Source organism: Nothoprocta perdicaria, unplaced genomic scaffold (assembly GCF_003342845.1).
Source record: "Nothoprocta perdicaria isolate Ctin4 unplaced genomic scaffold, notPer1 scaffold_238, whole genome shotgun sequence".
In the NCBI taxonomy this organism is placed as follows: Eukaryota; Metazoa; Chordata; class Aves; order Tinamiformes; family Tinamidae; genus Nothoprocta; species Nothoprocta perdicaria.
The window spans coordinates 977,877-993,041 of record NW_020455464.1 but is presented as its reverse complement, the minus strand read 5'-3'; positions in this window follow the sequence as shown (position 1 = coordinate 993,041).

Here is a 15,165-nt window from a genome sequence, read left to right as displayed (position 1 = left end):
AAAAAAAAAAAAAAAAAAAAAAAAAAAAAAAACTTGATTTATGTTCTTTGTAATAGGACTCAAATTGAATTTTTCATGATGTTACTATCTATTTCCATATGAAACTGGTCTCAGCTGTCAAGTTTGGCATGTTACTCACAGAGATCATTCAACATGAATGAAGTAAAAATTCCCTCCTGACTGCTTTAAATGAGCATAAGCAACAGTGAAATGACTTCATTCTGAAAAAAACATATACTCGCTCAAGAAGAAAAAGAAATAAAGAATTTATTATTTCAGAGTGGTTACTTAGCCCATAAAAAGAAAAATAGAATGATAATCATATAAAATCACTACAGTTCAGCAACTGTCTTGGATTTTGTTTCATTTTACTACAGTCAGAATTTAACTTGTTGATAAACTTATATATGCTTACAAAATGTGCATTAAATAACAAAAAATGTGAGACAATCAACTCTCAATGGAAAGTTGATATTTAAATGTGTATCCTCAAGTTTTGAAAGTTGTTTATTAGACAATCAGAGCAGTAGAAACCTAGCAATATCACATTGCTACGACTGTTCTGCTATCAAAAATATATTTTCTTATATATAAGAGAAATTCAAACCAATATCAGGGTGTAAATAAGGCACACCAGCAGGATCTTCAGTCCATCTGCAGAATAGCTGCCATTCCTGTTCTGRTATTACTTTTAAATATTTTTTTTCAGGTTTAAGTAACTTTCTACAGACAGTCAAGCAGACTTGACAAATATGAAAATGCCTGCATGCCAAAACTAATGCCCAAATCCCCAAGCTATAACATCAGCATGACTTTAAAGGAATGGTGAAATTTGTTTCATATAATAAACCGAAAAGATATCTCCTGACTAGTCTACCATGATGTGAACCAATAATGCACTAAGAGCATTTATAGACCAACTACAGAGAGAATTTATCTTGAGAGTAAATGCCTGTTTATTCAAAAAGATGCCCTAATATSTGGACATCAATTTCTCTACTTCTTTTAAAATATATGCGCCATAAAGTACATCCTTATTTACAATGTGATCCAGCATGATTCTTTTGCTATTTTAGGAAAATGCAGCTTTATGGGCTGGACAGCTCTTACAAGGGTGAGGTGGTGGCAATGCTGCCTTGAGCCAATGCTGGATTGTGCCAATGCTGAGTCCCATTGCATGACCATTCCTGAAGTGCCAGTACACTCAAAGCACAAGATGGCTTGGAGCAACAGTAACACCACAGACAGGCCAAGCTGAGCACACACTATCAGGGTTTTGCAAGGACACCAAAGGAGCAATTCACCATCCTTCTCCACGTTCATCAAAAACCATACTGTTCATCAACCCTACCCTCAGGAGCCCATGGTGCTGCATGGTGCCTCCCCATCTAGCAGGACACACAGATATTTCAAATCTTGTTTTCCTAAACTCCATTGTCCTTCAAAGGGAAAGATTATTGCCTACTGACTAAATAAATTTCCTCACAGAAGTTAGAGTTTTCTAGATCTAACAGAAGTACATTTAAATCTACTTCATGCAGTTTCACTTAGGTAGTTTCACTCACTTCTTAACCTTATTCTTAAGCCTCCTCTAAAGTATTAGGCAAGATTTTAAAACATTAGCACTCATRCTTGCTGGAAAACCAATTTTCATTCTTACAGAAGCTGCATTGTCACAACCTTGGCTGCACAGGGAGGCTTCTCCATACATCCCTATATATTTTCCCCATCCTGCTTAGCTCTCCAGCTGCAAGGAGCTCATACAGATATGACGCCTAGAAAACTAAATGTTGGTTTTAGGCAACGCAGTCCTTGAGGGTGGAAACCCCTTGAGTCTTGACTGGCTTGGCAAGGAGTGGGGGACGCTGTTGAACTCAGTAGACCCAGGAGCTCTCCCAGCTTCTTGTTCTTGTCCGTCTGCGGTGTCGGTGTGATGCTTCTGCCGCATTGCTCTTTCAAATTGATTGCACTGCTTTTCCATTTTCTAGGGGAAAAATCACTGCCAGTAGCTCAGTGTTTATCGGGAGACATCTTATATGCTGTACCTGGCTGCGTCACTTCATACAGTTTACACCACAGTTTGAACTTCTAGGCAGAAATGTGTTGCATGGAGAGTATATGGTTTATAGAGATAGCCACTTTTTGTGAAGCTTCTACAGTGCCCTGAATGTAACTCAGAAGCTCTTTTCTTCTACTTTTATTGTTTTTCTTCAATATAAAGCAAGAGGCACTGAAGATAAAATGAACAGATTTGATATATTTATCTATGGAAAACATTAAAACTGCCTACAAATAATAAACTCACTAATGCTCAATATTTTAATCTATATTTGCTAAAACGAAATGTCCTTGGTTTCAAGGTTCCACAAAAATCTCCTCAATTATAACTTTCAAATTTGAGAAAAAGCTAATTTTTCTTTTGACATACTGATGTAACTCTGTTAATGTTGAACTTCTGATTTTTTTTAATAGCCCACATATTTGCACAATTAGATGCAAATATTTCTTAAAGAAAAAGCTTATTTTAGAAGTCTATAAGACTCAGGTACCCAGCAGCAGTGCCTTTTAACCACTTTCCATTTATCTCTTTATCTTCCTCCTATCTTCTTTTAAATGCATCTTTTATACCTCTTCTATCTTTCCTATTACTCCTGTCTTTTTTAAAGTCTAATTTAACAATATTTTATATTCTGCATGATGAAATGCTCTTAGACAGTTTTATTATACACACCTTTAAATGTGCTTAGCTATTTCATTTGTTTTGTTTGTCAAACAGTTATATCTTTCCTGAATTTTCAGTGACATTAAAGTGTTATTAGTCTCAGAGACTAACCTGATTCAAAATGTTCCATTATTTGTTCACTAGCACCCTTGACAGTAGTTTGTTACCATTAAAGCAGTACTGGGAATAGATTTCTTTAGTTAATTGTATTTCCTTTCCCGTCTCTGCTGCCATAGGGTGAAACTATTATAGGCACTATAAAATCAGTTGTTGTATAGGTTTTCTTGTTTTGGGGAAGCAGCGGTAGCGGTAAGGGAGGTGAGCTTATAAAGAATAGTAAATCTGATGTCCTGGGCCAAAGGTTTAAAGAACATCAGATTATTTCCAGTGAAGGACAGTTCAACATACATAGCAGAAAATGTTGGGCAATTTGCAGAATTAAATGTAGCATCTGAAACGAATTATCTTGTCCTATTTCATGCACATAGCACTTTTTGACAGTAATGAATGTTATGATATGCATATAGAAAAGAGAATAAGAAAGAAGCACTTATAAATCAGTTTATGGTAATTGCTTAAAAAGAGCCAAAGAAAAAGAAGGAATATGTGAAGATACGCTGAGCAGGCACTATTAAGTCCAAGTAAAGCAGAGTCACAAGATGATCCGATATTATAAAATCAAATATTGATAGTACAAATGCAAGCATGGGAATATGATAAGGCTAAACCGAAGACAATCCATCAAAAGAACAGAAGTCACAGAGCATCTGATAGGAAAAAAAAAAGGGGGGGCTTCTGATAGTGCAAGCAGAAAGCTCCATGGGAATAGGGGCACCTGAGACTCAGCACTTCCCATGAGCCAGAACAGTTCCAGAAACTGCAGGATTTGACAGAAATCTAAACTGCAGCTGGTTTTACAGCTCTTCCCAGCACCTGAGGTCAATGATCTGGGACAATTAGTAAGATGTTGGCATATACTTTTGTAATAAGCCCCATGAGAATTCTGATTTTGGACTAGTGAATCATGTCCATAAATGAACTTTTAATGAACTTTTTAATGCCCTCACAGCAAGTCTCCACTGACTACCATTACTAGCTGCCAAGATCTAACAGTATGAATATGGACAACATGTGGGCACCATTTTTATTTGTCCTTACACAACTCCATCTGAAACTGAAGTTGCAATGGTCGTCATCAGACRCATGAACAAAACTCCAAGACAAAAGCAATACCGATACCTTAAAGAAAGTGCAAGTTAGATTAAATGCAATGTTATTATACATACAATTGGCTTAACAGAGGGAAATAGCCTTCTAGTGGGCTGGAAGAAATCAAATGTTTTGTCTTACAGTTTATGAASTATCTCCAGTTCAATTAATACAGTCTTTTCCGTGAGGGATAGAAATGGCAAAATATCTTGTAAAGGTGACTAATTCCAGCAATGCAGGTAAATTTCCTGGTAAAATTCAGTCTAACACTGAATAATAAAGCTTGCTTTTTTTCTCATTCACTACATGAAAGGGTTAGCACAATAACAATGAACTTCATGCCTAAACGGGACCATTTTCTCAGCATGCTATCCTTAAATATTCCCAGGTAGCTTTTTTAAAAAACTGGCATGCTATTCATGGATTTTCTCTTAGACTGGGTGAATAAGCTAGACTTTCTTTAAATAAGCCACGAGAGCCTGTAGTTCCTTTCTTAGAGGATTTAACCTACCTAACTCATTATACACAGACAGATATACTCCATCCCATTGCATTGTACTGAATCATATGCTGCAGCACTACATGAACTTTAATGATATGGTTTTATCAAAGCCACAAAACATTCAGAATTCAGGCTTTTTGGAATATCTCCTAACTTCATGTTCATGTACAAAAAGATAACAGCCTACTTTTCTTTCTGTCTTTTTTTTCTTTCCTTCCCCCAGCTTTGCAATGAGAAGTGGCCACCATAATGAAACAAATTCTTCTAGGTTTCATGAAGCCTCCTTTCTAGTAAATCCTCTTTTGGGTGAATCTTTCCTCACCTGAATGTCAGAGAGAGGTAGACAATTTAACAGACTCATAGCTACACAAGAAAATAGCAAAGATAAATCTTTCCAGTAGGGAAAACTCTAGTGGGAGGTTTTCTTATCACAGATTCAAGTATTGCTATTTCTCCAAACAAAGAGATGTAAYATACCAGACTTGGGAAAAGTGTTTGGATTCCAGAAGAAATTACACTTTACAGTAATGATTATGCTAAGTCCTAGTGAGATCTATCTAGAGCCCATGGAAATCAAGGGAAAGATTTCAATGTGCTTTTGATCACTCCCATTAAAAGAATTGCTCTGTGAATTTTCAGAGCATCTCAATACAAACTGCTTCAGAGGATCTACTGAACTTCCAGAGACAAAATGCTGGAAACTCACAGAAAAAAAAATAGCAAAATTCCCACAGGTGCTCCAGRATTCTTTCAAAGAATTCCATTTGGAATACAAAACAAAGAAAAATATGCAGGGCATTATTAATTGCCTTGATGCCCCTTCTAAGTAACAGTGCTTCCCCGCAGCCATGACCATAGGGCTTGCCTATTTGCTCGTTGGTTCATTTCCTTAAGTGCCATGCTGGCTGCCAGGACGATAGCTCAGCTGAAACCCAGATCAGTCCCATGGGGAGAAGTCCAGGTAAAACCTTCTGTGCTCCCTAACTTTTTGCAGTTTACCCTGATATATCTACGGCAGATTCCAGCTGAATGTCCCTCTTCTTCAGTTCTCACTCTCTTTCTATGCTTGCACCACACAGCAAGGCTATTCAGCAATGAACCACAGTGACTGAGAGAACCTGGAAATGAGTAGACCTCAAGCCAGACAAGAGAATCTTCTCCCTGATGGTGCCTCATAGCCTCCTAGAAGTCTGAGGGTGGATCACAGAGACAAGAGACACTCATCCAGGTGTCAGGACACTGTGACTTTTTGCTCCACCAGGTCTTGGTTTGGCACTATATGTAATGTACAGAGACTTCTCTACGTCTTCCAAACTAGACATTCCCCTACACATTGTGCTTCCAGATCTGATCTGCCTAAGAMTAATTCAATAATTCATTCAATTCCTTTTCAATTTCACACATATTCCATTTCTGCACACATTTTGCAGTTTTTGGTTTACTCTGTTTTGTCCTCTGCACACATCATGTCGCTGACTCTTTCCTCCATGCCAGGTCTCCTGTCTCGGAGCCCCAGCAAGAAGCTAGGGGAGAATCTCTTCCTTGACCACTATATCCGCTCCTTTGCTTTTGCCCCTCAAAAGAATTTCCATCTTATCACTTGGTTGTGTGAGCTGTCCTGCTGCAGAGCAAGCACCAGCTCAGGTCCAGAGGACACACGGTCAGGAACGAGGTGCTTGAGACAACARAAGGTGTGTGCAGACCTACCAGGGCTAAAGGGAAATCCTTGCTACTATGTGGAAGGGAATACTTTTGTATTTATGTAAAACCTGTGTGCTTACTTGTGTCTGGCTAGCCCTGTCTTCTAGTCTTTTGCAAAATCCAGTCCTGTTATACGGCGGATTAACTACTTTGCTGTGATACTGCATGTACAAACAGCACTCCAATAATTCAGTGTCAATGATATTTATTTTACAGGAAAAAGAGCAGCAGCTGCATTAAAAAATAGCAACAGCACAGCGAAGAGCACAAGTAAGGCCCCTCTGACGCAGCAGTATTGTCCATCCTGTAGCTGGCAAGTTGCATCTCAGCAAAAAGACTTACTTACCTCCATATAAGTAAACAAGCCAGCACAGTGAGAAATCATACAAACCCCAGAAAATGCAGCTGCAGAAGACAAGGAACTTGCAAGCTAATGACCTGCCTCTCAAATAGGAGCAGCAAATATGAACGCTACCTAATCACAAAGTTATTGCTTTTCTCTGAGCATTTCAGTGGTGCTGGACACGCAGCAAGGCACACAGCCCTGACAGCTGGGGCAGTCACTAAGTGCTCAGCACTTCCCTGCCAAATCCCTCCACTGCTCTGCTTTATTTGGGCTGCTTCTCTGAAGCAACTTTCTCAGGATTATCTTGCAAAACTTCCTGGCTGCTCGCACAAAGCCGCAGGTCCGGTGCGTCCCCGGGGCGGATCGGGGAGGAGGGTTAATGAAGTGCTCTCGCTGTGTGCAGCCGCGGAGCAGAGCTCGCTGCCACCAGCAAATCTCACATCAAAACAGTCCCAGACAGGACACACGGTTGCCTAGCACGGCTTTTACTGGAGTGTGGCCTGATAAATAAGGAAAGAGGCACAGAGGATGCGTGATGTGCAGAAATAGGAATAAAGAGACATAAAGAAGGGGAGACTTACAGCGGAGCTAAGAAGTGTTTTCCCCTTTGCTTTTCTCCTCCAGATTTGTGGAGTGTGTGTCTCTGATGTGCAGTCTTGGAGCAGGAGGAAGAGGAGGGGAAGGTGAGTTATTTCTTCCTGAGAAGGCTGTAATTATTAAATAAGAAGAAAGCAGTATTTGAAAACTTAACAAAGCCTATGCACAATACTTGGCTTCAAAAACACACGTTCATATTGCAAGCCCTCTGTCTTTATAAAAAGGGGTCACGCTGGCTGCACCTGGATAGGAAGGAGGACAGGGACTGGTAAAGAATGCTGACATTAGGTGGGGAGTTAAGACTGGAAAATCTGTATGATCTGAAAACTCGCCAAGGGGATTTTGGGGACTGTTGCCTGGGATCAGACTTTTACTTCACAACCAGCATTTTGAAGCTTTGTTTCTCAGTATTTCCTGCACCAGCTTTCCCTTGCCTTTATCATGTAAACTTGGTACTTCTCAATATTGGCAATGACTTTTTTCCACAGCCTCTTCCCTAGTCTAGTCTCTTCRTAAACAGACTTCTGATTTGCTGACAAAGTGGAAAAAAATTGATCACAGAACCCTTCTGTTTTCAGGAAGAAAAGAATTGTTCAGTAAGTGTCGCCCTAATGCTATTACAACTAACCAGAGAGCATTGCTTTTAGAGCACCTACCCAGCAATCAGGCACTTATACTCCACTCACCTTGGCTCATTTAGTTTAAGGTCTTTGAAGAACTCATTCTTTTTATATCATAAAATTACAGAAAATTGAGACAAAACGAAGCATGTCTCTTCCCTGAGCCTCTTCTGACAGATCTTGGTCTAAGCTGTTCTTAAAGACCTTGAATAACAGAAATTTACAAATCTGTTGCAGCACTTCTCTGTCCGTAACCAAGTTGCCATATGATGGGAAGAGAAAAACAAGTGACTAAAATTATGCACTTTTGCAGACTCATTAATTACTGACTTGTGTTGGCAAACTGCTCTGATTTCACCTAAAATCATCTCAGTCCCTGTTGCTGCTTTTAATTGGGACCTTACAGTGTATTTTCAAATCTTTGAGTTGTTCCTGTTATTAGCACATGGGCAGTCAGCTAAGACAAGCCACCACTATTCTTATCCAGACACACTGCCGGAAGATGGTATTCAGTCACGTTTAATGGTATGGGCTTTCTGCTCACCTAGGGAACTGGGCACTTCTTCATGCTAACTTGCAAGAAACCTTCAGTCTGCTGTCCTCAAGCAAATGCATCTCCCACTTTGCCCAGTATCTCTGTCATATCTGGTTACCCCATGGGAAGAGCAATGCTTTTTTGAGTAAGAAAAGATTATTTGATGATTTTGGTTTATTGCCAGAATGACAATAGTCAAATGAAGGCATTAAAAAAGTAAAAATAATTAGGGAATTAACTACCAAATACAGTTACGTGTTTCTTTACCAAGTGCAGCAAGTATGTTCTCTCTGAAAGGCTGAGGGGGAAAACCCAATTACTTCCTCAATGGCTATTTAAGTCTGCTTAAGAAAAAAGCTTTTGAAGGCTGTTTTTTAATCATGAAAAGCTTTCCTATAAGACTTGATTTTTTGTACTCAATAGAAGAATATGTCAAATCTTATTAAGCTCCAGTGAGGCTCAGGGGTTATCTTGTTCATGTCAGCAAGTGGCCAAGAGTTGAGTCAGAAAAAGGGATAGCAAGAGGTGAGAGGGCACTGGGAGGAAGTCACCTTCCAGTTCATCACCAGTACTAACCACTACACCAAAAACTTTGGCTCTTTGCCAAGGCAGCAGGTTTAAGATGTCTCTTGTAATGATTTTAAGTAATATTTGCACTCCATGTTAATTAAAGATATTATCAACCCCTTCATCTGGCAACAAATTGTTTAAAAGTCATGTGTCCCCAATGATAAATTGTCTTGAAAAAGAGAACATTCACTCAGGATTAAGGGTCTGGATGTGCATTGATTTGTCTGCCACAAGACACCTAAGTAAGTAGTTTAGATACATTCTTTGGTTTTGTAAGCCTTAATTGAGATTACTCTCATTTACTAATTTATAAATTTTTTAGACTAAACTTACGTGACTAAAAAGGTAAGAGAGGCTAGTCTAAAACAACGGGGCCATTAAGGATTGTTTTGTTTTATCCTTTCCTTTCTAGATTGGGCATTTTTGCTCATTTAAGATAAAACTACTTTACATCTATGCACTTGAAATAYCCATTCTGCCCCATAAAAGTGTGATTAAAACATACAGACCAAAAAAATGCGTTACTCCCTTATTTTACTTAGCTTCAAAAGCAGATAATCAAGATTCATTTTACTGCAGAGAAGGGAAGTTTTTATATTTTGTAAGTTCTAGGTAAAAAACAACAAATGTTCATTCTGAAAACTTTGGTTCCTTCTTCTGATCATTTTATTTGCTCAAGATTGGACAGACATATTAAGGGGGTCTTCTGGCCTACTTACTAGCTCACCTCTTGCCTTCCTATTTCAACTGCTTTTAGAGCCTTAGAACCAGTAAATGTTCTAATTTGTAGTATGGACATTATTTAGTAGTGGGACATCAGTAAATGTCCTGTTTTGCAGAATTCATTATGATTTCTTCATTTTCTAATTATTTCATTAATTTCTGCATCAGCCCCCAACTCTAGCCCCTTCCTTCCCCCCCCCAAATAAAAAGAAGAAAAACAAAATTCTAGTACTTGGATATCTGATTTGCAGCTTTAAAGTGTAAGAAAAAATTATGCACCCTCTGATGGAGATGTGTGTTACATTACAGAATATGCCTGATTAAAAATTCAACTCCAGTCACAGATCAAGCATCTTAATTTACCGCATTTCACACTTAAAGCAAAAATCAGAAATTATGGTTATATTGCTGCTCTACTTTCTGCAAAAGTGACCATTTGTGGCTAAGCATAATTTCTTATCTCTAACAAAAATGCTAACGACATAATGACTGTCAAATGGAATACCTTCACAGCTTTTCATTTAGCTTTCCGAGAAAACTGCTAAAAGACTTCTTGTTCAAAGATTCCACCAATGAAATATATCTATTTAAGGTCAGAACATACACATTTAAAGATGCATTTTATTTCCCAGGATAGTTAATCTAAAATGCACCCAAATACTGAACTTAAACTTCCTTCCAAAGCTTTCTCACCAAAATCATTTTCTAAAATGATGTCTGTAATTAAGGTGCTGTAAGATTTGCTGTCTATTGTGCAGAAATATGTGGCAGAGTAGGGGGGAAGCACCTGGGGTTTTGAGAGGTATTTTCCTAACCAGTGGGAGAAAATCATGCAGAAAAAAATACTTTTTAATTGCACATTCTATTTACAAAATCTTTCCAAAATATGCCTTTTAACATAAAAATGACCAAGAAATTAGTTTTCAATGACTTTTCCTCTGTATGCTGTCATGGAAAGACTGAAACTGTGTCTAGCAGGACTTATTTAGCAAAGATTCTTGACATGTTTTTGCTCTGGCTGATCTCTAACCCTAGAATTGCACCCTAATGAATTGTAAAAGGTTCAAAAGCAACAGAAACAACATTAAAAGCACATTAAGGATCTCAATTCACGCTGAAAGAAGACAGAAGACAATCCAGATCTCATAAAAGAAACTCTGCATTAGCTTGTTACTGATATCACACTGCTATATACTGAACTGTACAGCAAATAAGCATCTTTTTAGACACCCCCTCTGCCCAGACGGTTGTGTGTTAACCACAACTGGGGAAACAGGCCGCCAGAGACAGAGTTTCTAGTACAGAAATTATACTGGGTAAAGGCTGTGTGCAAAACATAAAACACAAATTCCTGATAAAAAAAGTAGCAAAATACAAATCAGTGTTTCTGCCATAGGGAATACCACATAATTCATTAGAGAAAATGGATTAGATGCCCTGACAACAGCAAGGGGATGACAGAGACTGTTCTCATTGCAGAACTAACTATAATTGCTGCTTTGTTATAATTATTTCCATTGGGCCAAAACTTGATGGTGGCAGAGCAGAGATCTTGGTGCTAAGCTGCATTTTAGCAATGGATTCATTTGGGCTCCCACCCTGCACTGGGAAAAAAAGTCTCTATCCTTTGTTGGAAAAAGGAAACTCTTCTGGCATCTTACACAGACACATCAGACAGTTAACAGTGATAATACTGTAGAGTCAAACCTGCCTGGCAATTGCTGGAGCAGAGATGTGAGCACCTCAGACTTTAGCTGTCCTTTCACCCTTGGGTGCTAAGGTTGGGTTGCTGATGCTGAGCAAGGGAGGGGAGGCGACAAGCTGGAGACTTTGTGGAACAAGCAGAAACACGCACTGGTCTACAAACCCCCTCGTGACTTTCTCCACAGCAATCATAGACCGACTGCCCTGGTCAATAACCKAGAGGTAACAGTTCCTTTTCAACTGGAAAAAGTCATTTGTGGCTAAGATCAGTTGCTATTAATCACCAAGATACCACTTGGACTTATGTACCAGTCGTATTCTCCTCTGGGGCCTTTCTTAGTGGCTACTGTCATTTCCTTTAAAAGGCATCATGAAATTAATAACTCTCATGGCTAGTAATTACCCTCCTGGGGTTTCTCAATTGGTTTCTGTGTCTTTTTCAAATATTAATAATTGACATCAATTTCCTCGCTACTATCTCACCCATTAATTTGATGGACATTTCACAGTGAAAGGGTCTACAATTATGTTTTCTGATTTTTTTTTCCTTACAAAATGCCTACTGTTACACAGCTTTGAGTGAGCAACATAAATCAAAGTGCTGAAACTTGAGAGCAATGCAGACAGATCATACAGCTATGGGTAGGGACTGCACTCAAGTGTTCGTGCTTGTAGCACTAGTTAGTATCTCCAAATGTGGACACAGTCAGAAAGCAGGTGATTTTCTCCAAGCAGAGACTCCTCTTAGATGAAGAAACTGAAGGAACCACTGCATCTCAGACACCCATACTCTCCTAGGGACACAGACCTCAGAGTCTTCACCACTTGCTTTAACTCACCTTTTTTTCTGAGTGTTTCCAAAGACTGAGAGGAACTTCTCCACAGGAGAGCAKGCGAGCATACCTTCATCTTGCTAATTTTCTAAGACATGGTGATATTTATGCCATGGTACAAGTAGTAACCTGTAACTCAAAGTTCCTTCAGCAAAGATGCACCGCTAGTTGCAGCAGCTGTCACAGGCAGCCTCTCCTTGCCTTTCCTTTGGCAGAAAGGATATATTGAAGAGCTTTATTTATGTAGCTGCTTGTGCTATGTGACAACATGCCATCGATCACATTTCCCATTTTTTAAATATAAACCCTTACTCATTCAGCCCACATAATGTCATATGTTGTCTAATTCCTCTGAGCAGAGGCAAGCCGGGGGGTCTGGTGAGAGACCATGGGGCTCGAGCGAGGTGAGGCCTCGTTTGGCGAGCAGCGTGGACGCGCGGGCCGCAAGCGGCCAGCTCTTCGGCTCACCCCACAGCCTCCCATCCCGAATCCTGCCAGGACRTGCCTTCATGTAGGAAGCACTCCAGTGTGTTCCTGGACCTTTCAAGGTCAACAGCCGACTGCTTAGATCCCTACCTCRTCTGTGAGAGGTCCTACCCAGCTGTGTGTAAGTACCAAGACTTACTCAAGCTTTATGTCAAGTAGCTCGTTAGTTTTCAGAAGCTGGAGCCCCTTCCCTTTGTGCACGTGTACTCTCAGGTACAAAKGCGTGCTATCAAACACCTCTAAACACAGGGAGATGGTGGGAAAGAGTCACTGTAATGATTCCCTGGGATATGTGGTAGTTAAAGAAAGGAGGAGAGGCATCGCTTTTGTAGCACATGCAACACTTCGCTTACAGGAACCAGGATGTCTGCATTGTAAATAAAAAATATACAGTATGTATCTCCTGCTACTGGTAGAGATGTGTGTATAGCTTAGGTCATCCTAAGGACCTAATAATCTCTCTGAAATTCTTTTTTTTCCCCTCTGCCTTTCCCAAGTCAGTTTTGTTTAACTTCTCTTTACGAAAGARATTTCACACATATGTGGTATCTTAATGATGACTAAACTACAAGTTACCTACAAGAMATCTACACATTATTTCCCCTAAAAATTAATTCCACTTCTTCAGCAAGCCAACAAAGCCATGCTGGTCATTTAATCCTTTCTGGTGGGCATTATTTTGTATTCAGGAATAGAGTTTCATTAAAAGTAAAATTAATTATGCTTCTAGTTTTTTTGCAAGTGCAAACATTGCCCTGAAATGATCAAGGACTGAAATCCACAGTACAGGGAGAATTTCCTATTGATTCCAATTCCTTGTGTTACTGACCTGGATGTTTCTGTCATGCACGGAATCTGAAATATGGGGCATGTGAATAATTAAGTACTTAGCTGCTGGCAATCCCCAAGTGCTGAGCAAAAGACTTGGAGCAGCGCGTGGACATTATTTGAACAASAGAAACGCACTAAACCAACATCAATTAGGCAACCTCCTCTGGGCTTGCCAAAGTCATGGAACTGGAGCTCCCTCATCAGAGACCTCTGTCTTTTGCAGCCGAGCTCCACACCATTGTCAAAGGAAGACAGAAATTTCTCCTTTTCCTACTTGACAGAAAAAAAAGTCAGAGCTCTTTCCTTCACCTTTTGGGAAAAGAGGAATTGTGAACTGGGAGGTTTAATCTACTAAAGCAGATAGGCAGAGAACAGAATGACTCCAACCTTTCCTTTGAGAGATTTTTTTTTATAAATTGGCAAAGCAGCAGCATTCAGCCCAGAATCCAGAATTCCTTATTATGGTCAACTGGAGAAGAAGGAAGGCACCTTGTCTTCTGCTCTTCCTTCAGCCCAGCTAGAGCAAAGTTTCTTCTGTCTCTGGCTCCCATCCCTTAACAGGGAAATGAGTGCCATGCAGGACATCCTAGTTTGCCACATCAGGATTGCAGTGATGTAACAGCCTCATTTATTACTTGTGACCACTGTACACACATGCAAAGAGACAGGAGAGAGATTCCAGTTGCAGAAGGCTGCTTTTAGACACAGAAACTTCTCAGATATAACTTTGTTCCTTTAATACCCTCTCCTAGGTACTGCAGCATCAGCTGTCACTATTTGTATCAAGAAATGCCCTACAGGAATGGAGTGCCTTCTTCATTCCTTCCTTAGCTATGGTACATCCCATAGGGTCATTACRATGACTCTGTCCCACAGCCTGTGCAGTCACTAGATTTGTAAATAACCTATCAGGAAACTTGAAGCATGACAGTTCTCCAAGGAAAATACTGACCTTTGCTTTTGCCCTCTACCTCATTTTGCAACCCAAATTTTAACCTAACATGGAAATTTAGAAGCACACAAGCACACAAACTGGTCTTCCTAAAGACTGGTGTGGCATGAGGGAAAAAAAAACCAAAGCAGTACATCTAAAAGCTGATCACATCTCACTGCCTTCAGGGCTGTACAGCAGGACCAGATCCTTAGGAGAACAAAGGAGAGTGACCGCTCCCCGAGTTCATGTAGTAATTGGTATCGGGAATAGCTATCCTTAAGGGGAACCAGCCTGCAATTTGCTGGTACATTTCACAGCTATTTGCTTATACCAGAAGAAATTTGAGCCCCGGGCATCCAAGGTTCTGCAGACCACTGTGACCAAATATCTTATTCAGACTCTGCTGCCCCTGTTGCTTCCCCATGCAGCTCCTCGTGCCCTGCCTGCTTCGCGGTGCTCCCTGTCAGAGAATCACAGAATATTCAAGGTTGGAAGGGACCTCTGGAGATCATCCAGTCCAACCTTCCTGCTTCAGCAGGGACACCCAGAGCACGGGGCACAGGGTGGTATCCAGGCGGGTTTGGAAGATCTCCAGGGAAGGAGACTCCACARCCTCCCTGGGCAGCCTGTGCCAGGGCTCTGGCACCCTCACAGGAAAGAAGTTCCTCCTCACCTGGAGATGGAACTGCCTGTGCTTCAGGTGTCCTTGGTGTCCGCTTTCCTGTGTCCGCACAGCGCCACTGACAGGGAAGGGGACACGGCCTCGTTGCGCCTCCTTTAACCACGGGGACCAGAGGTGCCCACAAAAGATCCCTCGCTTTGCAAGCCAGGGATGCCAACTGCGACGGCACA